Below are 26,967 nucleotides of genomic sequence, written 5' to 3'. Positions count from 1 at the left end.
AAAGCTCTTGCTGCTCTTCAAGGACCCAGGCAACCCCATTCACAGCCCCACAAACGATGGAGCTCTCTCTTTATGCAGCCTCCCAAAGTCCAATACTATCTGCCCGGGTCGATGAGGACAGCCGGAGCCCGGCTCAGCAATTGCCAACGTCCAGGGATTCCTCCCACAACAAAGGTGCCAGCACCAAAAGCTCTTGCTACTCCTCAAGGACCCAGGCAACCCCATACACAGCCCCACAAACGCTGGCGCTCTCTCTTGCTACAGCCTCCCAAAGTCCAATACTATCTGCCTGGGCCGATGAGGAGAGCCGGAGCCAGGCTCAGCAATTGCCAACGTCCAGGGATTCCTCCCACAACAAAGGTGCCAGGACCAAAAGCTCTTGCTGCTCTTCAAGGACACAGGCAATCCCATTCATACACCCACAAACGCTGGCGCCCTCTCTTTCTACAGCCTCCCAAAGTCCAATACTATGTGACCGGGACGATGAGGAGATCTTCGGTCAGCAATTGCCAACGTCCAGGGATTCCTCCCACAACAAAGGTGCCAGCACCAAAAGCTCTTGCTGCTCTTCAAGGACCCAGGCAACCCCATTCACACCCCACAAACGCTGGCGCTCTCTCTTGCTACAGCCTCCCAAAGTCCAATACTATCTGCCCGGGCCGATGGGAACAGTAGGAACCCGGCTCAGCAATTGCCAACGTCCAGGGATTCCTCCCACAACAAAGGTGCCAGCACCAAAAGCTCTTGCTGCTCTTCAAGGACCCAGGCAACCCCATTCACAGCCCCACAAACGATGGCGCTCTCTTTCTACACCCTCCCAAAGTCCAGTAAAATCTGCACGGGCCTCTGAGGATAGCCGTAGCCCGGCTCAGCAATTGCCAACGTCCAGGGATTCCTCCCACAACAAAGGTGCCAGGACCAAAAGCTCTTGCTGCTCCTCAAGGACTCAGGCAACCCCATTCACAGCCCCACAAACGCTGGCGTTCTCTCTTCCTACAGCATCCAAAAGTCCAATACTATCTGCCCGGGCCGATGAGGAGAGCCGGAGCCTGGTATCAGCAATTGCCAACGTCCAGGGATTCCTCCAACAACAAAGGTGCCAGGACCAAAAGCTCTTGCTGCTCTTCAAGGACCCAGGCAACCCCATTCACAGCCCCACAAACAATGGCGCTCTCTCTTTCTACAACCTCCCAAAGTCCAATAATATCTGCCTGGGCCGCTGAGAAGAGTAGGAGCCCGGCTCAGCAATTGCCAATATCCAGGGATTCTTCCCACAACAAAGATGCCAGCACCAAAAGATCTTGCTGCTCTTCCAGGACCCAGGCAACCCCATACACAGCCCCACAAACGATGGCGCTCTCTCTTCCTACAGCCTCCCAAAGTCCAATACTATCTGCCCGGGCCGATGAGGACAGCCGGAGCCCGGTTCAGCAATTGCCAACGTCCAGGGATTCCTCCCACAACAAAGGTGCCAGGACCAAAAGCTCTTGCTGCTCTTCAAGGACTCAGGCAACCCCATTCACAGCCCCACAAACGATGGCGCTCTCTCTTTCTACAGCTTCCCAAAGTCCAGTAAAATCTGCACGGGCCACTGCGGACAGCCGTAGCCTTGCTCAGCAATTGCCAACGTCCAGGGATTCCTCCCACAACAAAGGTGCCAGGACCAAAAGCTCTTGCTGCTCTTCAAGGACCCAGGCAACCCCATTCACAGCCCCACAAACGATGGCGCTCTCTCTTTCTACAGCCTCCCAAATTCCAGTACTATCTACCCGGGCCGATGAGGAGAGCCGGAGCCAGGCTCAGCAATTGCCAACGTCCAGGGATTCCTCCCACAACAAAGGTGCCAGCACCAAAAGCTCTTGCTGCTCTTCAAGGACTCAGGCAACCCCATTCACAGCCCCACAAACGATGGCGCTCTCTCTTGCTACAGCCTCCCAAAGTCCAATTCTATCTGCCCGGGCCAATGAGATCTTCGGTCAGCAATTGCCAACGTCCAGGGATTCCTCCCACAACAAAGGTGCCAGCACCAAAAGCTCTTGCTGCTCTTCAAGGACCCAGGCAACCCCATACACAGCCCCACAAACGATGGCGCTCTGTCTTGCTACAGCCTCCCAAAGTCCAATACTATCTGCCCGGGCCGATGAGAACAGTAGGAACCCGGCTCAGCAATTACCAACGTCCAGGGATTCCTCCCACAACAAAGGTGCCAGGACCAAAAGCTCTTGCTGCTCTTCAAGGACCCAGGCAACCCCATTCACAGCCCCACAAACGCTGGCGCTCTCTCTTTCTGCAGCCTCCCAAAGTCCAGTAAAATCTGCACGGGCCACTGAGGATAGCCGTAGACCGGCTCAGCAATTGCCAACGTCCAGGGATTCCTCCCACAACAAATGTCCCAGCACCAAAAGCTCTTGCTACTCCTCAAGGACCCAGGCAACCCCATTCACAGCCCCACAAACGATGGCGCTCTCTCTTCCTACAGCATCCAAAAGTCCAATACTATCTGCCCGGGCCGATGAGGACAGCCGGAGCCTGGTATCAGCAATTGCCAACGTCCAGGGATTCCTCCCACAACAAAGGTGCCAGCACCAAAATATCTTGCTGCTCTTCGACCTAGGCAACCCCATTCACAGCCCCACAAACGATGGCGCTCTCTCTTTCTGCAGCCTCCCAAAGTCCAATACTATCTGCCCGGGCCGATGAGGACAGCCGGAGCCTGGCTCATCAATTGCCAACGTCCAGGGATTCCTCCCACAAGAAAGGTGCCAGCACCAAAAGCTCTTGCTGCTCTTCAAGGACCCAGGCAGCCCCATTCACAGCCCCACAAACGCTGGCGCTCTCTCTTTCTACAGCCTCCCAAAGTCCAGTAAAATCTGCACGGGCCACTGAGGACAGCCGTAGCCTGGCTCAGCAATTGCCAACGTCCAGGGATTCCTCCCACAACAAAGGTGCCAGCACCAAAAGCTCTTGCTGCTCTTCAAGGACCCAGGCAACCCCATTCACAGCCCCACAAACGCTGGCGCTCTCTCTTTCTACAGCCTCCCAAAGTCCAACACTATCTGCCCGGGCCGATGAGGAGATCTTCGGTCAGCAATTGCCAACGTCCAGGGATTCCTCCCACAACAAAGGTGCCAGGACCAAAAGCTCTTGCTGCTCTTCAAGGACCCAGGCAACCCCATTCACAGCCCCACAAACGCTGGCGCTCTCTCTTCCTACAGCATTCAGAAGTCCAATACTATCTGCCCGGGCCGATGAGGAGAGCCGGAGCCTGGTATCAGCAATTGCCAACGTCCAGGGATTCCTCCCACAACAAAGGTGCCAGCACCAAAAGCTCTTGCTGCTCTTCGACGTAGGCAACCCCATTCACAGCCCCACAAACGATGGCGCTCTCTCTTTCTGCAGCCTCCCAAAGTCCAAAACTATCTACCCGGGTTGATGAGGACAGCCGGAGCCCGGCTCAGCAATTGCCAACGTCCAGGGATTCCTCCCACAACAAAGGTGCCAGCACCAAAAGCTCTTGCTGCTCTTCAAGGACCCAGGCAACCCCATTCACAGCCCCACAAACGCTGGCGCGCTCTCTCTTTCTGCAGCCTCCCAAATTCCAATGCTATCTGCCTGGGCCGATGAGAACAGTAGGAACCCGGCTCAGCAATTGCCAATATCCAGGGATTCTTCCCACAACAAAGATGCCAGGACCAAAAGCTCTTGCTGCTCTTCAAGGACCCAGGCAACCCCATTCACAGCCCCACAAACGATGGCGCTCTCTCTTTCTACAGCTTCCCAAAGTCCAATACTATCTGCCCGGGCCGATGAGGACAGCCGCAGCCCGGCTCAGCAATTGCCAACGTCCAGGGATTCCTCCCACAACAAAGGTGCCAGGACCAAAAGCTCTTGCTGCTCTTCAAGGACCCAGGCAACCCCATTCACAGCCCCACAAACGATGGAGCTCTCTCTTTATGCAGCCTCCCAAAGTCCAATACTATCTGCCCGGGTCGATGAGGACAGCCGGAGCGCGGCTCAGCAATTGCCAACGTCCAGGGATTCCTCCCACAACAAAGGTGCCAGCACCAAAAGCTCTTGCTACTCCTCAAGGACCCAGGCAACCCCATACACAGCCCCACAAACGCTGGCGCTCTCTCTTCCTACAGCCTCCCAAAGTCCAATACTATCTGCCTGTGCCGATGAGGAGAGCCGGAGCCAGGCTCAGCAATTGCCAACGTCCAGGGATTCCTCCCACAACAAAGGTGCCAGGACCAAAAGCTCTTGCTGCTCTTCAAGGACACAGGCAATCCCATTCATACACCCACAAACGCTGGCGCCCTCTCTTTCTACAGCCTCCCAAAGTCCAATACTATGTGACCGGGACGATGAGGAGATCTTCGGTCAGCAATTGCCAACGTCCAGGGATTCCTCCCACAACAAAGGTGCCAGCACCAAAAGCTCTTGCTGCTCTTCAAGGACCCAGGCAACCCCATTCACAGCCCCACAAACGATGGCGCTCTCTCTTGCTACAGCCTCCCAAAGTCCAATACTATCTGCCCGGGCCGATGGGAACAGTAGGAACCCGGCTCAGCAATTGCCAACGTCCAGGGATTCCTCCCACAACAAAGGTGCCAGCACCAAAAGCTCTTGCTGCTCTTCAAGGACCCAGGCAACCCCATTCACAGCCCCACAAACGATGGCGCTCTCTTTCTACACCCTCCCAAAGTCCAGTAAAATCTGCACGGGCCTCTGAGGATAGCCGTAGCCCGGCTCAGCAATTGCCAACGTCCAGGGATTCCTCCCACAACAAAGGTGCCAGGACCAAAAGCTCTTGCTGCTCCTCAAGGACTCAGGCAACCCCATTCACAGCCCCACAAACGCTGGCGTTCTCTCTTCCTACAGCATCCAAAAGTCCAATACTATCTGCCCGGGCCGATGAGGAGAGCCGGAGCCTGGTATCAGCAATTGCCAACGTCCAGGGATTCCTCCCACAACAAAGGTGCCAGGACCAAAAGCTCTTGCTGCTCTTCGACCTAGGCAACCCCATTCACAGCCCCACAAACGATGGCGCTCTCTCTTTCTGCAGCCTCCCAAAGTCCAATACTATCTGCCCGGGCCGATGAGGACAGCCGGAGCCTGGCTCATCAATTGCCAACGTCCAGGGATTCCTCCCACAAGAAAGGTGCCAGCACCAAAAGCTCTTGCTGCTCTTCAAGGACCCAGGCAGCCCCATTCACAGCCCCACAAACGCTGGCGCTCTCTCTTTCTACAGCCTCCCAAAGTCCAGTAAAATCTGCACGGGCCACTGAGGACAGCCGTAGCCTGGCTCAGCAATTGCCAAGGTCCAGGGATTCCTCCCACAACAAAGGTGCCAGCACCAAAAGCTCTTGCTGCTCTTCAAGGACCCAGGCAACCCCATTCACAGCCCCACAAACGATGGCGCTCTCTCTTTCTACAGCCTCCCAAAGTCCAACACTATCTGCCCGGGCCGATGAGGAGATCTTCGGTCAGCAATTGCCAACGTCCAGGGATTCCTCCCACAACAAAGGTGCCAGGACCAAAAGCTCTTGCTGCTCTTCAAGGACCCAGGCAACCCCATTCACAGCCCCACAAACGCTGGCGCTCTCTCTTCCTACAGCATTCAGAAGTCCAATACTATCTGCCCGGGCCGATGAGGAGAGCCGGAGCCTGGTATCAGCAATTGCCAACGTCCAGGGATTCCTCCCACAACAAAGGTGCCAGCACCAAAATATCTTGCTGCTCTTCGACGTAGGCAACCCCATTCACAGCCCCACAAACGATGGCGCTCTCTCTTTCTGCAGCCTCCCAAAGTCCAAAACTATCTACCCGGGTTGATGAGGACAGCCGGAGCCCGGCTCAGCAATTGCCAACGTCCAGGGATTCCTCCCACAACAAAGGTGCCAGCACCAAAAGCTCTTGCTGCTCTTCAAGGACCCAGGCAACCCCATTCACAGCCCCACAAACGCTGGCGCGCTCTCTCTTTCTGCAGCCTCCCAAATTCCAATACTATCTGCCTGGGCCGATGAGAACAGTAGGAACCCGGCTCAGCAATTGCCAATATCCAGGGATTCTTCCCACAACAAAGATGCCAGGACCAAAAGCTCTTGCTGCTCTTCAAGGACCCAGGCAACCCCATTCACAGCCCCACAAACGATGGCGCTCTCTCTTTCTACAGCTTCCCAAAGTCCAATACTATCTGCCCGGGCCGATGAGGACAGCCGCAGCCCGGCTCAGCAATTGCCAACGTCCAGGGATTCCTCCCACAACAAAGGTGCCAGGACCAAAAGCTCTTGCTGCTCTTCAAGGACCCAGGCAACCCCATTCACAGCCCCACAAACGATGGAGCTCTCTCTTTATGCAGCCTCCCAAAGTCCAATACTATCTGCCCGGGTCGATGAGGACAGCCGGAGCCCGGCTCAGCAATTGCCAACGTCCAGGGATTCCTCCCACAACAAAGGTGCCAGCACCAAAAGCTCTTGCTACTCCTCAAGGACCCAGGCAACCCCATACACAGCCCCACAAACGCTGGCGCTCTCTCTTCCTACAGCCTCCCAAAGTCCAATACTATCTGCCTGGGCCGATGAGGAGAGCCGGAGCCAGGCTCAGCAATTGCCAACGTCCAGGGATTCCTCCCACAACAAAGGTGCCAGGACCAAAAGCTCTTGCTGCTCTTCAAGGACACAGGCAATCCCATTCATACACCCACAAACGCTGGCGCCCTCTCTTTCTACAGCCTCCCAAAGTCCAATACTATGTGACCGGGACGATGAGGAGATCTTCGGTCAGCAATTGCCAACGTCCAGGGATTCCTCCCACAACAAAGGTGCCAGCACCAAAAGCTCTTGCTGCTCTTCAAGGACCCAGGCAACCCCATTCACAGCCCCACAAACGATGGCGCTCTCTCTTGCTACAGCCTCCCAAAATCCAATACTATCTGCCCGGGCCGATGGGAACAGTAGGAACCCGGCTCAGCAATTGCCAACGTCCAGGGATTCCTCCCACAACAAAGGTGCCAGCACCAAAAGCTCTTGCTGCTCTTCAAGGACCCAGGCAACCCCATTCACAGCCCCACAAACAATGGCGCTCTCTTTCTACACCCTCCCAAAGTCCAGTAAAATCTGCACGGGCCTCTGAGGATAGCCGTAGCCCGGCTCAGCAATTGCCATCGTCCAGGGATTCCTCCCACAACAAAGGTGCCAGGACCAAAAGCTCTTGCTGCTCCTCAAGGACTCAGGCAACCCCATTCACAGCCCCACAAACGCTGGCGTTCTCTCTTCCTACAGCATCCAAAAGTCCAATACTATCTGCCCGGGCCGATGAGGAGAGCCGGAGCCTGGTATCAGCAATTGCCAACGTCCAGGGATTCCTCCCACAACAAAGGTGCCAGGACCAAAAGCTCTTGCTGCTCTTCGACCTAGGCAACCCCATTCACAGTCCCACAAACGATGGCGCTCTCTCTTTCTGCAGCCTCCCAAAGTCCAAAACTATCTACCCGGGTTGATGAGGACAGCCGTAGCCTTGCTCAGCAATTGCCAACGTCCAGGGATTCCTCCCACAACAAAGGTGCCAGCACCAAAAGCTCTTGCTGCTCTTCAAGGACCCAGGCAACCCCATTCACAGCCCCACAAACGCTGGCGCGCTCTCTCTTTCTGCAGCCTCCCAAATTCCAATACTATCTGCCCGGGCCAATGAGGACAGCCGGAGCCCGGACCAGCAATTGCCAACGTCCAGGGATTCCTCCCACAACAAAGGTGCCAGGACCAAAAGCTCTTGCTGCTCTTCAAGGACCCAGGCAACCCCATTCACAGCCCCACAAACGCTGGCGCTCTCTCTTTCTACAGCCTCCCAAAGTCCAATACTATGTGACCGGGACGATGAGGAGATCTTCGGTCAGCAATTGCCAACGTCCAGGGATTCCTCCCACAACAAAGGTGCCAGGACCAAAAGCTCTTGCTGCTCTTCAAGGACCCAGGCAACCCCATACACAGCCCCACAAACCGTGGTGCTCTCTCTTTCTACAGCCTACCAAAGTCCAATACTATCTGCCCGGGCCGATGAGGACAGCCGGAGCCTGGCTCAGCAATTGCCTACATCCAGGGAATCCTCCCACAACAAAGGTGCCAGGACCAAAAGCTCTTGCTGCTCTTCAAGGACTCAGGCAACCCCATTCACAGCCCCACAAACGCTGGCGCTCTCTCTTTCTACTGCCTCCCAAAGTCCAGTAAAATCTGCACGGGCCACTGAGGACAGCCGTAGCCTGGCTCAGCAATTGCCAACGTCCAGGGATTCCTCCCACAACAAAGGTGCCAGGACCAAAAGCTCTTGCTGCTCTTCAAGGACCCAGGCAACCCCATTCACAGCCCCACAAACGCTGGCGCTCTCTCTTTCTACAGCCTCCCAAATTCCAGTACTATCTACCCGGGCCAATGAGGACAGCCGCAGCCCGGCTCAGCAATTGCCAACGTCCAGGGATTCCTCCCACAACAAAGGTGCCAGGACCAAAAGCTCTTGCTGCTCTTCAAGGACCCAGGCAACCCCATTCACAGCCCCACAAACGATGGCGCTCTCTCTTTCTACCGCCTCCCAAAGTCCAGTAAAATCTGCACGGGCCACTGCGGACAGCCGTAGCCTTGCTCAGCAATTGCCAACGTCCAGGGATTCCTCCCACAACAAAGGTGCCAGGACCAAAAGCTCTTGCTGCTCTTCAAGGACCCAGGCAACCCCATTCACAGCCCCACAAACAATGGAGCTCTCTCTTCCTACAGCCTCCCAAAGTCCAATACTATCTGCCTGGGCCGATGAGGAGAGCCGGAGCCAGGCTCAGCAATTACCAACCTCCAGGGATTCCTCCCACAACAAAGGTGCCAGCACCAAAAGCTCTTGCTGCTCTTCAAGAACTCAGGCAACCCCATTCACAGCCCCACAAACGATGGCGCTCTCTCTTGCTACAGCCTCCCAAAGTCCAATACTATCTGCCCGGGCCAATGAGATCTTCGGTCAGCAATTGCCAACGTCCAGGGATTCCTCCCACAACAAAGGTGCCAGCACCAAAAGCTCTTGCTGCTCTTCAAGGACCCAGGCAACCCCATACACAGCCCCACAAACGATGGCGCTCTGTCTTGCTACAGCCTCCCAAAGTCCAATACTATCTGCCCGGGCCGATGAGAACAGTAGGAACCCGGCTCAGCAATTGCCAACATCCAGGGATTCGTCCCACAACAAAGGTGCCAGGACCAAAAGCTCTTGCTGCTCTTCAAGGACCCAGGCAACCCCATTCACAGCCCCACAAACGCTGGCGCTCTCTCTTTCTACAGCCTCCCAAAGTCCAATACTATCTGCCCGGGCCGATGAGGACAGCCGTAGCCTGGCTCAGCAATTGCCAACCTCCAGGGATTCCTCCCACAACAAAGGTGCCAGGACCAAAAGCTCTTGCTGCTCTTCAAGGACCCAGGCAACCCCATTCACAGCCCCACAAACCCTGGCGCTCTCTCTTTCTGCAGCCTCCCAAAGTCCAATACTATCTGCCTGGGCCGCTGAGAAGAGTAGGAGCCCGGCTCAGCAATTGCCAATATCCAGGGATTCTTCCCACAACAAAGATGCCAGCACCAAAAGATCTTGCTGCTCTTCAAGGACCCAGGCAACCCCATTCACAGCCCCACAAACGCTGGCGCTCTCTCTTTCTGCAGCCTCCCAAAGTCCAGTAAAATCTGCACGGGCCACTGAGGATAGCCGTAGACCGGCTCAGCAATTGCCAACGTCCAGGGATTCCTCCCACAACAAATGTCCCAGCACCAAAAGCTCTTGCTACTCCTCAAGGACCCAGGCAACCCCATTCACAGCCCCACAAACGATGGCGCTCTCTCTTCCTACAGCCTCCCAAAGTCCAATACTATCTGCCCGGGCCGATGAGGACAGCCGGAGCCTGGTATCAGCAATTGCCAACGTCCAGGGATTCCTCCCACAACAAAGGTGCCAGCACCAAAATATCTTGCTGCTCTTCGACCTAGGCAACCCCATTCACAGCCCCACAAACGCTGGCGCTCTCTCTTTCTGCAGCCTCCCAAAGTCCAATACTATCTGCCCGGGCCGATGAGGAGAGCCGGAGCCTGGCTCATCAATTGCCAACGTCCAGGGATTCCTCCCACAACAAAGGTGCCAGGACCAAAAGCTCTTGCTGCTCTTCAAGGACCCAGGCAGCCCCATTCACAGCCCCACAAACGCTGGCGCTCTCTCTTTCTACAGCCTCCCAAAGTCCAGTAAAATCTGCACGGGCCACTGAGGACAGCCGTAGCCTGGCTCAGCAATTGCCAACGTCCAGGGATTCCTCCCACAACAAAGGTGCCAGGACCAAAAGCTCTTGCTGCTCTTCAAGGACCCAGGCAACCCCATTCACAGCCCCACAAACGATGGCGCTCTCTCTTTCTACCGCCTCCCAAAGTCCAGTAAAATCTGCACGGGCCACTGCGGACAGCCGTAGCCTTGCTCAGCAATTGCCAACGTCCAGGGATTCCTCCCACAACAAAGGTGCCAGGACCAAAAGCTCTTGCTGCTCTTCAAGGACCCAGGCAACCCCATTCACAGCCCCACAAACAATGGAGCTCTCTCTTCCTACAGCCTCCCAAAGTCCAATACTATCTGCCTGGGCCGATGAGGAGAGCCGGAGCCAGGCTCAGCAATTACCAACCTCCAGGGATTCCTCCCACAACAAAGGTGCCAGCACCAAAAGCTCTTGCTGCTCTTCAAGAACTCAGGCAACCCCATTCACAGCCCCACAAACGATGGCGCTCTCTCTTGCTACAGCCTCCCAAAGTCCAATACTATCTGCCCGGGCCAATGAGATCTTCGGTCAGCAATTGCCAACGTCCAGGGATTCCTCCCACAACAAAGGTGCCAGCACCAAAAGCTCTTGCTGCTCTTCAAGGACCCAGGCAACCCCATACACAGCCCCACAAACGATGGCGCTCTGTCTTGCTACAGCCTCCCAAAGTCCAATACTATCTGCCCGGGCCGATGAGAACAGTAGGAACCCGGCTCAGCAATTGCCAACATCCAGGGATTCGTCCCACAACAAAGGTGCCAGGACCAAAAGCTCTTGCTGCTCTTCAAGGACCCAGGCAACCCCATTCACAGCCCCACAAACGCTGGCGCTCTCTCTTTCTACAGCCTCCCAAAGTCCAATACTATCTGCCCGGGCCGATGAGGACAGCCGTAGCCTGGCTCAGCAATTGCCAACCTCCAGGGATTCCTCCCACAACAAAGGTGCCAGGACCAAAAGCTCTTGCTGCTCTTCAAGGACCCAGGCAACCCCATTCACAGCCCCACAAACCCTGGCGCTCTCTCTTTCTGCAGCCTCCCAAAGTCCAATACTATCTGCCTGGGCCGCTGAGAAGAGTAGGAGCCCGGCTCAGCAATTGCCAATATCCAGGGATTCTTCCCACAACAAAGATGCCAGCACCAAAAGATCTTGCTGCTCTTCAAGGACCCAGGCAACCCCATTCACAGCCCCACAAACGCTGGCGCTCTCTCTTTCTGCAGCCTCCCAAAGTCCAGTAAAATCTGCACGGGCCACTGAGGATAGCCGTAGACCGGCTCAGCAATTGCCAACGTCCAGGGATTCCTCCCACAACAAATGTCCCAGCACCAAAAGCTCTTGCTACTCCTCAAGGACCCAGGCAACCCCATTCACAGCCCCACAAACGATGGCGCTCTCTCTTCCTACAGCCTCCCAAAGTCCAATACTATCTGCCCGGGCCGATGAGGACAGCCGGAGCCTGGTATCAGCAATTGCCAACGTCCAGGGATTCCTCCCACAACAAAGGTGCCAGCACCAAAATATCTTGCTGCTCTTCGACCTAGGCAACCCCATTCACAGCCCCACAAACGCTGGCGCTCTCTCTTTCTGCAGCCTCCCAAAGTCCAATACTATCTGCCCGGGCCGATGAGGAGAGCCGGAGCCTGGCTCATCAATTGCCAACGTCCAGGGATTCCTCCCACAACAAAGGTGCCAGGACCAAAAGCTCTTGCTGCTCTTCAAGGACCCAGGCAGCCCCATTCACAGCCCCACAAACGCTGGCGCTCTCTCTTTCTACAGCCTCCCAAAGTCCAGTAAAATCTGCACGGGCCACTGAGGACAGCCGTAGCCTGGCTCAGCAATTGCGAACGTCTAGGGATTCCTCCCACAACAAAGGTGCCAGCACCAAAAGCTCTTGCTGCTCTTCAAGGACCCAGGCAACCCCATTCACAGCCCCACAAACGCTGGCGCTCTCTCTTTATGCAGCCTCCCAAAGTCCAAAACTATCTGCCCTGGTCGATGAGGACAGCCGGAGCCAGGCTCAGCAATTGCCAACGTCCAGGGATTCCTCCCACAACAAAGGTGCCAGGACCAAAAGCTCTTGCTGCTCTTCAAGGACCCAGGCAACCCCATTCACAGCCCCACAAACGCTGGCGCTCTCTCTTTCTACAGCCTCCCAAAGTCCAATACTATCTGCCCGGGCCGATGAGGAGAGCCGGAGCCTAGCTCAGCAATTGCCAACGTCCAGGGATTCCTCCAACAACAAAGGTGCCAGGACCAAAAGCTCTTGCTGCTCTTCAAGGACCCAGGCAACCCCATTCACAGCCCCACAAACAATGGCGCTCTCTCTTTCTACAACCTCCCAAAGTCCAATACTATCTGCCCGGGCCGATGAGAAGAGTAGGAGCCCGGCTCAGCAATTCCCAATATCCAGGGATTCTTCCCACAACAAAGATGCCAGCACCAAAAGATCTTGCTGCTCTTCAAGGACCCAGGCAACCCCATACACAGCCCCACAAACGATGGCGCTCTCTCTTTCTACAGCCTCCCAAAGTCCAATACTATCTGCCCGGGCCGATGAGGACAGCCGGAGCCCGGTTCAGCAATTGCCAACGTCCAGGGATTCCTCCCACAACAAAGGTGCCAGCACCAAAAGCTCTTGCTGCTCTTCAAGGACTCAGGCAACCCCATTCACAGCCCCACAAACGATGGCGCTCTCTCTTTCTACAGCTTCCCAAAGTCCAGTAAAATCTGCACGGGCCACTGCGGACATCCGTAGCCTTGCTCAGCAATTGCCAACGTCCAGGGATTCCTCCCACAACAAAGGTGCCAGGACCAAAAGCTCTTGCTGCTCTTCAAGGACCCAGGCAACCCCATTCACAGCCCCACAAACGCTGGCGCTCTCTCTTTCTACAGCCTCCCAAAGTCCAATACTATCTGCCCGGGCCGATGAGGAGAGCCGGAGCCTAGCTCAGCAATTGCCAACGTCCAGGGATTCCTCCAACAACAAAGGTGCCAGGACCAAAAGCTCTTGCTGCTCTTCAAGGACCCAGGCAACCCCATTCACAGCCCCACAAACAATGGCGCTCTCTCTTTCTACAACCTCCCAAAGTCCAATAATATCTGCCTGGGCCGCTGAGAAGAGTAGGAGCCCGGCTCAGCAATTGCCAGTATCCAGGGATTCTTCCCACAACAAAGATGCCAGCACGAAAAGATCTTGCTGCTCTTCAAGGACCCAGGCAACCCCATTCACAGCCCCACAAACCCTGGCGCTCTCTCTTTCTGCAGCCTCCCAAAGTCCAATACTATCTGCCTGGGCCGCTGAGAAGAGTAGGAGCCCGGCTCAGCAATTGCCAATATCCAGGGATTCTTCCCACAACAAAGATGCCAGCACCAAAAGATCTTGCTGCTCTTCAAGGACCCAGGCAACCCCATTCACAGCCCCACAAACGCTGGCGCTCTCTCTTTCTGCAGCCTCCCAAAGTCCAGTAAAATCTGCACGGGCCACTGAGGATAGCCGTAGACCGGCTCAGCAATTGCCAACGTCCAGGGATTCCTCCCACAACAAATGTCCCAGCACCAAAAGCTCTTGCTACTCCTCAAGGACCCAGGCAACCCCATTCACAGCCCCACAAACGATGGCGCTCTCTCTTCCTACAGCCTCCCAAAGTCCAATACTATCTGCCCGGGCCGATGAGGACAGCCGGAGCCTGGTATCAGCAATTGCCAACGTCCAGGGATTCCTCCCACAACAAAGGTGCCAGCACCAAAATATCTTGCTGCTCTTCGACCTAGGCAACCCCATTCACAGCCCCACAAACGCTGGCGCTCTCTCTTTCTGCAGCCTCCCAAAGTCCAATACTATCTGCCCGGGCCGATGAGGAGAGCCGGAGCCTGGCTCATCAATTGCCAACGTCCAGGGATTCCTCCCACAACAAAGGTGCCAGGACCAAAAGCTCTTGCTGCTCTTCAAGGACCCAGGCAGCCCCATTCACAGCCCCACAAACGCTGGCGCTCTCTCTTTCTACAGCCTCCCAAAGTCCAGTAAAATCTGCACGGGCCACTGAGGACAGCCGTAGCCTGGCTCAGCAATTGCGAACGTCTAGGGATTCCTCCCACAACAAAGGTGCCAGCACCAAAAGCTCTTGCTGCTCTTCAAGGACCCAGGCAACCCCATTCACAGCCCCACAAACGCTGGCGCTCTCTCTTTATGCAGCCTCCCAAAGTCCAAAACTATCTGCCCTGGTCGATGAGGACAGCCGGACCCAGGCTCAGCAATTGCCAACGTCCAGGGATTCCTCCCACAACAAAGGTGCCAGCACCAAAAGCTCTTGCTGCTCTTCAAGGACCCAGGCAACCCCATTCACAGCCCCACAAACGCTGGCGCTCTCTCTTTCTACAGCCTCCCAAAGTCCAATACTATCTGCCCGGGCCGATGAGGAGAGCCGGAGCCTAGCTCAGCAATTGCCAACGTCCAGGGATTCCTCCAACAACAAAGGTGCCAGGACCAAAAGCTCTTGCTGCTCTTCAAGGACCCAGGCAACCCCATTCACAGCCCCACAAACAATGGCGCTCTCTCTTTCTACAACCTCCCAAAGTCCAATACTATCTGCCCGGGCCGATGAGAAGAGTAGGAGCCCGGCTCAGCAATTCCCAATATCCAGGGATTCTTCCCACAACAAAGATGCCAGCACCAAAAGATCTTGCTGCTCTTCAAGGACCCAGGCAACCCCATTCACAGCCCCACAAACGATGGCGCTCTCTCTTTCTACAGCCTCCCAAAGTCCAATACTATCTGCCCGGGCCGATGAGGACAGCCGGAGCCCGGTTCAGCAATTGCCAACGTCCAGGGATTCCTCCCACAACAAAGGTGCCAGCACCAAAAGCTCTTGCTGCTCTTCAAGGACTCAGGCAACCCCATTCACAGCCCCACAAACGATGGCGCTCTCTCTTTCTACAGCCTCCCAAAGTCCAGTAAAATCTGCACGGGCCACTGCAGACAGCCGTAGCCTTGCTCAGCAATTGCCAACGTCCAGGGATTCCTCCCACAACAAAGGTGCCAGGACCAAAAGCTCTTGCTGCTCTTCAAGGACCCAGGCAACCCCATTCACAGCCCCACAAACGATGGCGCTCTCTCTTTCTACAGCCTCCCAAATTCCAGTACTATCTACCCGGGCCGATGAGGAGAGCCGGAGCCAGGCTCAGCAATTGCCAACGTCCAGGGATTCCTCCCACAACAAAGGTGCCAGCACCAAAAGCTCTTGCTGCTCTTCAAGGACTCAGGCAACCCCATTCACAGCCCCACAAACGATGGCGCTCTCTCTTGCTACAGCCTCCCAAAGTCCAATTCTATCTGCCCGGGCCAATGAGATCTTCGGTCAGCAATTGCCAACGTCCAGGGATTCCTCCCACAACAAAGGTGCCAGCACCAAAAGCTCTTGCTGCTCTTCAAGGACCCAGGCAACCCCATACACAGCCCCACAAACGCTGGCGCTCTGTCTTGCTACAGCCTCCCAAAGTCCAATACTATCTGCCCGGGCCGATGAGAACAGTAGGAACCCGGCTCAGCAATTACCAACGTCCAGGGATTCCTCCCACAACAAAGGTGCCAGGACCAAAAGCTCTTGCTGCTCTTCAAGGACCCAGGCAACCCCATTCACAGCCCCACAAACGCTGGCGCTCTCTCTTTCTGCAGCCTCCCAAAGTCCAGTAAAATCTGCACGGGCCACTGAGGATAGCCGTAGACCGGCTCATCAATTGCCAACGTCCAGGGATTCCTCCCACAACAAAGGTGCCAGCACCAAAAGCTCTTGCTGCTCTTCAAGGACCCAGGCAACCCCATTCACAGCCCCACAAACGATGGCGCTCTCTCTTTCTACAGCCTCCCAAAGTCCAGTAAAATCTGCACGGGCCACTGAGGACAGCCGTAGCCTGGCTCAGCAATTGCGAACGTCTAGGGATTCCTCCCACAACAAAGGTGCCAGCACCAAAAGCTCTTGCTGCTCTTCAAGGACCCAGGCAACCCCATTCACAGCCCCACAAACGCTGGCGCTCTCTCTTTCTACAGCCTCCCAAAGTCCAACACTATCTGCCCGGGCCGATGAGGAGAGCGGGAGCCTAGCTCAGTAATTGCCAACGTCCAGGGATTCCTCCCACAACAAAGGTGCCAGGACCAAAAGCTCTTGCTGCTCTTCAAGGACCCAGGCAACCCCATTCACAGCCCCACAAACGATGGCGCTCTCTCTTCCTACAGCCTCCCAAACTCCAATACTATCTGCCCGGGCCGATGAGGACAGCCGCAGCCCGGCTCAGCAATTACCAACGTCCAGGGATTCCTCCCACAACAAAGGTGCCAGGACCAAAAGCTCTTGCTGCTCTTCAAGGACCCAGGCAACCCCATTCACAGCCCCACAAACAATGGAGCTCTCTCTTCCTACAGCCTCCCAAAGTCCAATACTATCTGCCCGGGCCGCTGAGTAGAGCCGGAGCCCGGCTCAGCAATTGCCAACGTCCAGGGATTCCTCCCACAACAAAGGTGCCAGCACCAAAAGCTCTTGCTACTCCTCAAGGACCCAGGCAACCCCATTCACAGCCCCACAAACGCTGGCGCTCTCTCTTCCTACAGCCTCCCAAAGTCCAATATTATCTGCCTGGGCCGATGAGGAGAGCCGGAGCCAGGCTCAGCAATTGCCAACGTCCAGGGATTCCTCCCACAACAAAGGTGCCAGGACCAAAAGCTCTTGCTGCTCTTCAAGGACCCAGGCAACCCCATTCACAGCCCCACAAACGCTGGCGCTCTCTCTTTCTACAGCCTCCCAAAGTCCAATACTATCTGCCCGGGCCGATGAGGAGATCTTCGGTCAGCAATTGCCAACGTCCAGGGATTCCTCCCACAACAAAGGTGCCAGGACCAAAAGCTCTTGCTGCTCTTCAAGGACCCAGGCAACCCCATTCACAGCCCCACAAATGCTGGCGCTCTCTCTTCCTACAGCATCCAGAAGTCCAATACTATCTGCCCGGGCCGATGAGGAGAGCCGGAGCCTGGTATCAGCAATTGCCAACGTCCAGGGATTCCTCCCACAACAAAGGTGCCAGCACCAAAATATCTTGCTGCTCTTCGACGTAGGCAACCCCATTCACAGCCCCACAAACGATGGCGCTCTCTCTTTCTGCAGCCTCCCAAAGTCCAAAACTATCTACCCGGGTTGATGAGGACAGCCGGAGCCCGGCTCAGCAATTGCCAACGTCCAGGGATTCCTCCCACAACAAAGGTGCCAGCACCAAAAGCTCTTGCTGCTCTTCAAGGACCCAGGCAACCCCATTCACAGCCCCACAAACGCTGGCGCGCTCTCTCTTTCTGCAGCCTCCCAAATTCCAATACTATCTGCCTGGGCCGATGAGAACAGTAGGAACCCGGCTCAGCAATTGCCAATATCCAGGGATTCTTCCCACAACAAAGATGCCAGGACCAAAAGCTCTTGCTGCTCTTCAAGGACCCAGGCAACCCCATTCACAGCCCCACAAACGCTGCCGCTCTCTCTTTCTACAGCTTCCCAAAGTCCAATACTATCTGCCCGGGCCGATGAGGACAGCCGCAGCCCGGCTCAGCAATTGCCAACGTCCAGGGATTCCTCCCACAACAAAGGTGCCAGGACCAAAAGCTCTTGCTGCTCTTCAAGGACCCAGGCAACCCCATTCACAGCCCCACAAACGATGGAGCTCTCTCTTTATGCAGCCTCCCAAAGTCCAATACTATCTGCCCGGGTCGATGAGGACAGCCGGAGCCCGGCTCAGCAATTGCCAACGTCCAGGGATTCCTCCCACAACAAAGGTGCCAGCACCAAAAGCTCTTGCTACTCCTCAAGGACCCAGGCAACCCCATACACAGCCCCACAAACGCTGGCGCTCTCTCTCTCTACAGCCTCCCAAAGTCCAATACTATCTGCCTGGGCCGATGAGGAGAGCCGGAGCCAGGCTCAGCAATTGCCAACGTCCAGGGATTCCTCCCACAACAAAGGTGCCAGGACCAAAAGCTCTTGCTGCTCTTCAAGGACACAGGCAATCCCATTCATACACCCACAAACGCTGGCGCCCTCTCTTTCTACAGCCTCCCAAAGTCCAATACTATGTGACCGGGACGATGAGGAGATCTTCGGTCAGCAATTGCCAACGTCCAGGGATTCCTCCCACAACAAAGGTGCCAGGACCAAAAGCTCTTGCTGCTCTTCAAGGACCCAGGCAACCCCATACACAGCCCCACAAACGCTGGCGCTCTGTCTTGCTACAGCCTCCCAAAGTCCAATACTATCTGCCCGGGCCGATGAGGACAGCCGTAGCCTGGCTCAGCAATTCCGAACGTCCAGGGATTCCTCCCACAACAAAGGTGCCAGGACCAAAAGCTCTTGCTGCTCTTCAAGGACCCAGGCAACCCCATTCACAGCCCCACAAACGATGGCGCTCTCTTTCTACACCCTCCCAAAGTCCAGTAAAATCTGCACGGGCCTCTGAGGATAGCCGTAGCCCGGCTCAGCAATTGCCAACGTCCAGGGATTCCTCCCACAACAAAGGTGCCAGGACCAAAAGCTCTTGCTGCTCCTCAAGGACTCAGGCAACCCCATTCACAGCCCCACAAACGCTGGCGTTCTCTCTTCCTACAGCATCCAAAAGTCCAATACTATCTGCCCGGGCCGATGAGGAGAGCCGGAGCCTGGTATCAGCAATTGCCAACGTCCAGGGATTCCTCCCACAACAAAGGTGCCAGGACCAAAAGCTCTTGCTGCTCTTCGACCTAGGCAACCCCATTCACAGTCCCAGAAACGATGGCGCTCTCTCTTTCTGCAGCCTCCCAAAGTCCAAAACTATCTACCCGGGTTGATGAGGACAGCCGTAGCCTTGCTCAGCAATTGCCAACGTCCAGGGATTCCTCCCACAACAAAGGTGCCAGGACCAAAAGCTCTTGCTGCTCTTCAAGGACCCAGGCAACCCCATTCACAGCCCCACAAACGCTGGCGCGCTCTCTCTTTCTGCAGCCTCCCAAATTCCAATACTCTCTGACCGGGCCGATGAGAACAGTAGGAGCCCGGCTCAGCAATTGCCAATATCCAGGGATTCTTCCCACAACAAAGATGCCAGGACCAAAAGATCTTGCTGCTCTTCAAGGACCCAGGCAACCCCATTCACAGCCCCACAAACGATGGCGCTCTCTCTTCCTACAGCCTCCCAAAGTCCAATACTATCTGCCCGGGCCAATGAGGACAGCCGGAGCCCGGACCAGCAATTGCCAACGTCCAGGGATTCCTCCCACAACAAAGGTGCCAGGACCAAAAGCTCTTGCTGCTCTTCAAGGACCCAGGCAACCCCATTCACAGCCCCACAAACGCTGGCGCTCTCTCTTTCTACAGCCTCCCAAAGTCCAATACTATCTGCCCGGGCTGATAAGGACAGCCGGAGCCCGGCTCAGCAATTGCCAACGTCCAGGGATTCCTCCCACAACAAAGGTGCCAGGACCAAAAGCTCTTGCTGCTCTTCAAGGACCCAGGCAACCCCATACACAGCCCCACAAACCGTGGTGCTCTCTCTTTCTACAGCCTACCAAAGTCCAATACTATCTGCCCGGGCCGATGAGGACAGCCGGAGCCTGGCTCAGCAATTGCCTACATCCAGGGAATCCTCCCACAACAAAGGTGCCAGGACCAAAAGCTCTTGCTGCTCTTCAAGGACTCAGGCAACCCCATTCACAGCCCCACAAACGCTGGCGCTCTCTCTTTCTACTGCCTCCCAAAGTCCAGTAAAATCTGCACGGGCCATTGAGGACAGCCGTAGCCTGGCTCAGCAATTGCCAACGTCCAGGGATTCCTCCCACAACAAAGGTGCCAGCACCAAAAGCTCTTGCTGCTCTTCAAGGACCCAGGCAACCCCATTCACAGCCCCACAAACGCTGGCGCTCTCTCTTTCTACAGCCTCCCAAATTCCAGTACTATCTACCCGGGCCAATGAGGACAGCCGCAGCCCGGCTCAGCAATTGCCAACGTCCAGGGATTCCTCCCACAACAAAGGTGCCAGGACCAAAAGCTCTTGCTGCTCTTCAAGGACCCAGGCAACCCCATTCACAGCCCCACAAACGATGGCGCTCTCTCTTTCTGCAGCCTCCCAAAGTCCAATACTATGAGCCTGGGCCGCTGAGGAGAGCCGGAGCCTGGTATCAGCAATTGCCAACGTCCAGGGATTCCTCCCACAACAAAGGTGCCAGGACCAAAAGCTCTTGCTGCTCTTCAAGGACCCAGGCAACCCCATTCACAGCCCCACAAACGATGGCGCTCTCTCTTCCTACAGCCTCCCAAAGTCCAATACTATCTGCCCGGGCCGATGAGGAGAGCCGGAGTCCAGCTCAGCAATTGCCAACGTCCAGGGATTCCTCCCACAACAAAGGTGCCAGGACCAAAAGCTCTTGCTGCTCTTCAAGGACTCAGGCAACCCCATTCACAGCCCCACAAACGATGGCGCTCTCTCTTTCTACAGCCTCCCAAAGTCCAGTAAAATCTGCACGGGCCACTGAGGACAGCCGTAGCCTTGCTCAGCAATTGCCAACGTCCAGGGATTCCTCCCACAACAAAGGTGCCAGGACCAAAAGCTCTTGCTGCTCTTCAAGGACCCAGGCAACCCCATTCACAGCCCCACAAACGATGGCGCTCTCTCTTGCTACAGCCTCCCAAAGTCCAGTACTATCTGCCCGGGCCGATGAGGAGAGCCGGAGCCAGGCTCAGCAATTGCCAACGTCCAGGGATTCCTCCCACAACAAAGGTGCCAGGACCAAAAGCTCTTGCTGCTCTTCAAGGACCCAGGCAACCCCATACACAGCCCCACAAACGATGGCGCTCTCTCTTTCTACAGCCTCCCAAAGTCCAATACTATCTGCCCGGGCCGATGAGAACAGTAGGAACCCGGCTCAGCAATTGCCAACGTCCAGGGATTCCTCCCACAACAAAGGTGCCAGGACCAAAAGCTCTTGCTGCTCTTCAAGGACCCAGGCAACCCCATTCACAGCCCCACAAACGATGGCGCTCTCTCTTTCTACAGCCTCCCAAAGTCCAATACAATCTGCCCGGGCCGATGAGGACAGCCGCAGCCCGGCTCAGCAATTGCCAACGTCTAGGGATTCCTCCCACAACAAAGGTGCCAGGACCAAAAGCTCTTGCTGCTCTTCAAGGACCCAGGCAACCCCATTCACAGCCCCACAAACCCTGGCGCTCTCTCTTTCTACAGCCTCCCAAAGTCCAATACTATCTGCCCGGGCCGATGAGGAGAGCCGGAGCCCGGCTCAGCAATTGCCAACGTCCAGGAATTCCTCCCACAACAAAGGTGCCAGGACCAAAAGCTCTTGCTGCTCTTCAAGGACCCAGGCAACCCCATTCACAGCCCCACAAACGATGGCGCTCTCTCTTGCTACAGCCTCCCAAACTCCAATAATATCTGCCCGGTCTGATAAGGACAGCCGGAGCTCGGCTCAGCAATTGCCAACGTCCAGGGATTCCTCCCACAACAAAGGTGCCAGGACCAAAAGCTCTTGCTGCTCTTCAAGGACCCAGGCAACCCCATACACAGCCCCACAAACCCTGGTGCTCTCTCTTTCTACAGCCTCCCAAAGTCCAATACTATCTGCCCGGGCCGATGAGGACAGCCGGAGCCTGGCTCAGCAATTGCCTACATCCAGGGAATCCTCCCACAAGAAAGGTGCCAGGACCAAAAGCTCTTGCTGCTCTTCAAGGACTCAGGCAACCCCATTCACAGCCCCACAAACGCTGGCGCTCTCTCTTTCTACAGCCTCCCAAAGTCCAGTAAAATCTGCACGGGCCACTGAGGACAGCCGTAGCCTGGCTCAGCAATTGCGAATGTCTAGGGATTCCTCCCACAACAAAGGTGCCAGGACCAAAAGCTCTTGCTGCTCTTCAAGGACCCAGGCAACCCCATTCACAGCCCCACAAACGCTGGCGCTCTCTCTTTCTACAGCCTCCCAAATTCCAGTACTATCTACCCGGGCCGATGAGGACAGCCGCAGCCCGGCTCAGCAATTGCCAACGTCCAGGGATTCCTCCCACAACAAAGGTGCCAGGACCAAAAGCTCTTGCTGCTCTTCAAGGACTCAGGCAACCCCATTCACAGCCCCACAAACGACGGCGCTCTCTCTTTCTACAGCCTCCCAAAGTCTAATACTATCTGCCCGGGCCGATGAGGAGAGCCGGAGCCTGGCTCATCAATTGCCAACGTCTAGGGATTCCTCCCACAACAAAGGTGCCAGGACCAAAAGCTCTTGCTGCTCTTCAAGGACCCAGGCAACCCCACTCATACACCCACAAACGCTGGCGCTCTCTCTTTCTACAGCCTCCCAAAGTCCAATACTATCTGCCCGGGCCGATGAGGAGAGCCGGAGCCAGGCTCAGCAATTGCCAACGTCCAGGGATTCCTCCCACAACAAAGGTGCCAGGACCAAAAGCTCTTGCTGCTCTTCAAGGACACAGGCAATCCCATTCATACACCCACAAACGCTGGCGCCCTCTCTTTCTACAGCCTCCCAAAGTCCAATACTATGTGACCGGGACGATGAGGAGATCTTCGGTCAGCAATTGCCAACGTCCAGGGATTCCTCCCACAACAAAGGTGCCAGGACCAAAAGCTCTTGCTGCTCTTCAAGGACCCAGGCAACCCCATACACAGCCCCACAAACGATGGCGCTCTGTCTTGCTACAGCCTCCCAAAGTCCAATACTATCTGCCCGGGCCGATGAGGACAGCCGTAGCCTGGCTCAGCAATTCCGAACGTCCAGGGATTCCTCCCACAACAAAGGTGCCAGGACCAAAAGCTCTTGCTGCTCTTCAAGGACCCAGGCAACCCCATTCACAGCCCCACAAACGATGGCGCTCTCTTTCTACACCCTCCCAAAGTCCAGTAAAATCTGCACGGGCCTCTGAGGATAGCCGTAGCCCGGCTCAGCAATTGCCAACGTCCAGGGATTCCTCCCACAACAAAGGTGCCAGGACCAAAAGCTCTTGCTGCTCCTCAAGGACTCAGGCAACCCCATTCACAGCCCCACAAACGCTGGCGTTCTCTCTTCCTACAGCATCCAAAAGTCCAATACTATCTGCCCGGGCCGATGAGGAGAGCCGGAGCCTGGTATCAGCAATTGCCAACGTCCAGGGATTCCTCCCACAACAAAGGTGCCAGGACCAAAAGCTCTTGCTGCTCTTCGACCTAGGCAACCCCATTCACAGTCCCACAAACGATGGCGCTCTCTCTTTCTGCAGCCTCCCAAAGTCCAAAACTATCTACCCGGGTTGATGAGGACAGCCGTAGCCTTGCTCAGCAATTGCCAACGTCCAGGGATTCCTCCCACAACAAAGGTGCCAGGACCAAAAGCTCTTGCTGCTCTTCAAGGACCCAGGCAACCCCATTCACAGCCCCACAAACGCTGGCGCGCTCTCTCTTTCTGCAGCCTCCCAAATTCCAATACTCTCTGACCGGGCCGATGAGAACAGTAGGAGCCCGGCTCAGCAATTGCCAATATCCAGGGATTCTTCCCACAACAAAGATGCCAGGACCAAAAGATCTTGCTGCTCTTCAAGGACCCAGGCAACCCCATTCACAGCCCCACAAACGATGGAGCTCTCTCTTCCTACAGCCTCCCAAAGTCCAATACTATCTGCCCGGGCCAATGAGGACAGCCGGAGCCCGGACCAGCAATTGCCAACGTCCAGGGATTCCTCCCACAACAAAGGTGCCAGGACCAAAAGCTCTTGCTGCTCTTCAAGGACCCAGGCAACCCCATTCACAGCCCCACAAACGCTGGCGCTCTCTCTTTCTACAGCCTCCCAAATTCCAATACTATCTGCCCGGGCCGATGAGGAGAGCCGGAGCCCGGCTCAGCAATTGCCAACGTCCAGGGATTCCTCCCACAACAAAGGTGCCAGGACCAAAAGCTCTTGCTGCTCTTCAAGGACCCAGGCAACCCCATTCACAGCCCCACAAACCGTGGTGCTCTCTCTTTCTACAGCCTACCAAAGTCCAATACTATCTGCCTGGGCCGATGAGGACAGCCGGAGCCTGGCTCAGCAATTGCCTACATCCAGGGAATCCTCCCACAACAAAGGTGCCAGGACCAAAAGCTCTTGCTGCTCTTCAAGGACTCAGGCAAACCCATTCACAGCCCCACAAACGCTGGCGCTCTCTCTTTCTACTGCCTCCCAAAGTCCAGTAAAATCTGCACGGGCCACTGAGGACAGCCGTAGCCTGGCTCAGCAATTGCCAACGTCCAGGGATTCCTCCCACAACAAAGGTGCCAGCACCAAAAGCTCTTGCTGCTCTTCAAGGACCCAGGCAACCCCATTCACAGCCCCACAAACGCTGGCGCTCTCTCTTTCTACAGCCTCCCAAATTCCAGTACTATCTACCCGGGCCAATGAGGACAGCCGCAGCCCGGCTCAGCAATTGCCAACGTCCAGGGATTCCTCCCACAACAAAGGTGCCAGGACCAAAAGCTCTTGCTGCTCTTCAAGGACCCAGGCAACCCCATTCATAGCCCCACAAACGATGGCGCTCTCTCTTTCTGCAGCCTCCCAAAGTCCAATACTATCTGCCCGGGCCGATGAGGAGAGCCGGAGCCTGGTATCAGCAATTGCCAACGTCCAGGGATTCCTCCCACAACAAAGGTGCCAGGACCAAAAGCTCTTGCTGCTCTTCAAGGACCCAGGCAACCCCATTCACAGCCCCACAAACGATGGCGCTCTCTCTTCCTACAGCCTCCCAAAGTCCAATACTATCTGCCCGGGCCGATGAGGAGAGCCGGAGTCCAGCTCAGCAATTGCCAACGTCCAGGGATTCCTCCCACAACAAAGGTGCCAGGACCAAAAGCTCTTGCTGCTCTTCAAGGACTCAGGCAACCCCATTCACAGCCCCACAAACGATGGCGCTCTCTCTTGCTACAGCCTCCCAAAGTCCAGTAAAATCTGCACGGGCCACTGAGGACAGCCGTAGCCTTGCTCAGCAATTGCCAACGTCCAGGGATTCCTCCCACAACAAAGGTGCCAGGACCAAAAGCTCTTGCTGCTCTTCAAGGACTCAGGCAACCCCATTCACAGCCCCACAAACGCTGGCGCTCTCTCTTTCTACAGCCTCCCAAAGTCCAATACTATCTGCCCGGGCCGATGAGGAGAGCCGGAGCCAGGCTCAGCAATTGCCAACGTCCAGGGATTCCTCCCACAACAAAGGTGCCAGCACCAAAAGCTCTTGCTGCTCTTCAAGGACCCAGGCAACCCCATTCACAGCCCCACAAACGCTGGCGCGCTCTCTCTTTCTGCAGCCTCCCAAATTCCAATACTATCCGCCCAGGCCGATGAGGACAGCCGGAGCCAGGCTCAGCAATTGCCAACGTCCAGGGATTCCTCCCACAACAAAGGTGCCAGGACCAAAAGCTCTTGCTGCTCTTCAAGGACCCAGGCAACCCCATTCACAGCCCCACAAACGCTGGCGCTCTCTCTTTCTACAGCCTCCCAAAGTCCAGTAAACTCTGCACGGGCCACTGAGGACAGCCGTAGCCTGGCTCAGCAATTGCTAACGTCCAGGGATGCCTCCCACAAGAAAGGTGCCAGGACCAAAAGCTCTTGCTGCTCTTCAAGGACCCAGGCAACCCCATTCACAGCCCCACAAACCCTGGCGCTCTCTCTTTCTACAGCCTCCCAAAGTCCAATACTATCTGCCCGGGCCGATGAGGAGAGCCGGAGCCCGGCTCAGCAATTGCCAACGTCCAGGGATTCCTCCCACAACAAAGGTGCCAGGACCAAAAGCTCTTGCTGCTCTTCAAGGACCCAGGCAACCCCATTCACAGCCCCACAAACGATGGCGCTCTCTCTTGCTACAGCCTCCCAAACTCCAATAATATCTGCCCGGGCTGATAAGGACAGCCGGAGCTCGGCTCAGCAATTGCCAACGTCCAGGGATTCCTCCCACAACAAAGGTGCCAGGACCAAAAGCTCTTGCTGCTCTTCAAGGACCCAGGCAACCCCATACACAGCCCCACAAACCCTGGTGCTCTCTCTTTCTACAGCCTCCCAAAGTCCAATTCTATCTGCCCGGGCCGATGAGGAGAGCCGGAGCCTAGCTCAGCAATTGCCAACGTCCAGGGATTCCTCCCACAACAAAGGTGCCAGCACCAAAAGCTCTTGCTGCTCTTCAAGGACTCAGGCAACCCCATTCACAGCCCCACAAACGATGGCGCTCTCTCTTTCTACAGCCTCCCAAAGTCCAGTACTATCTGCACGGGCCACTGAGGACAGCCGTAGCCTGGCTCAGCAATTGCGAATGTCTAGGGATTCCTCCCACAACAAAGGTGCCAGGACCAAAAGCTCTTGCTGCTCTTCAAGGACCCAGGCAACCCCATACATACACCCACAAACGCTGGCGCTCTCTCTTTCTACAGCCTCCCAAATTCCAGTACTATCTACCCGGGCCGATGAGGACAGCCGCAGCCCGGCTCAGCAATTGCCAACGTCCAGGGATTCCTCCCACAACAAAGGTGCCAGGACCAAAAGCTCTTGCTGCTCTTCAAGGACTCAGGCAACCCCATTCACAGCCCCACAAACGACGGCGCTCTCTCTTTCTACAGCCTCCCAAAGTCCAATACTATCTGC

The sequence above is a fragment of the Platalea leucorodia genome (genome assembly GCF_965183815.1).
Source record: "Platalea leucorodia genome assembly, chromosome: 3".
Taxonomy (NCBI): domain Eukaryota; kingdom Metazoa; phylum Chordata; class Aves; order Pelecaniformes; family Threskiornithidae; genus Platalea; species Platalea leucorodia.
Note: the sequence above shows the minus strand (reverse complement) of the source record.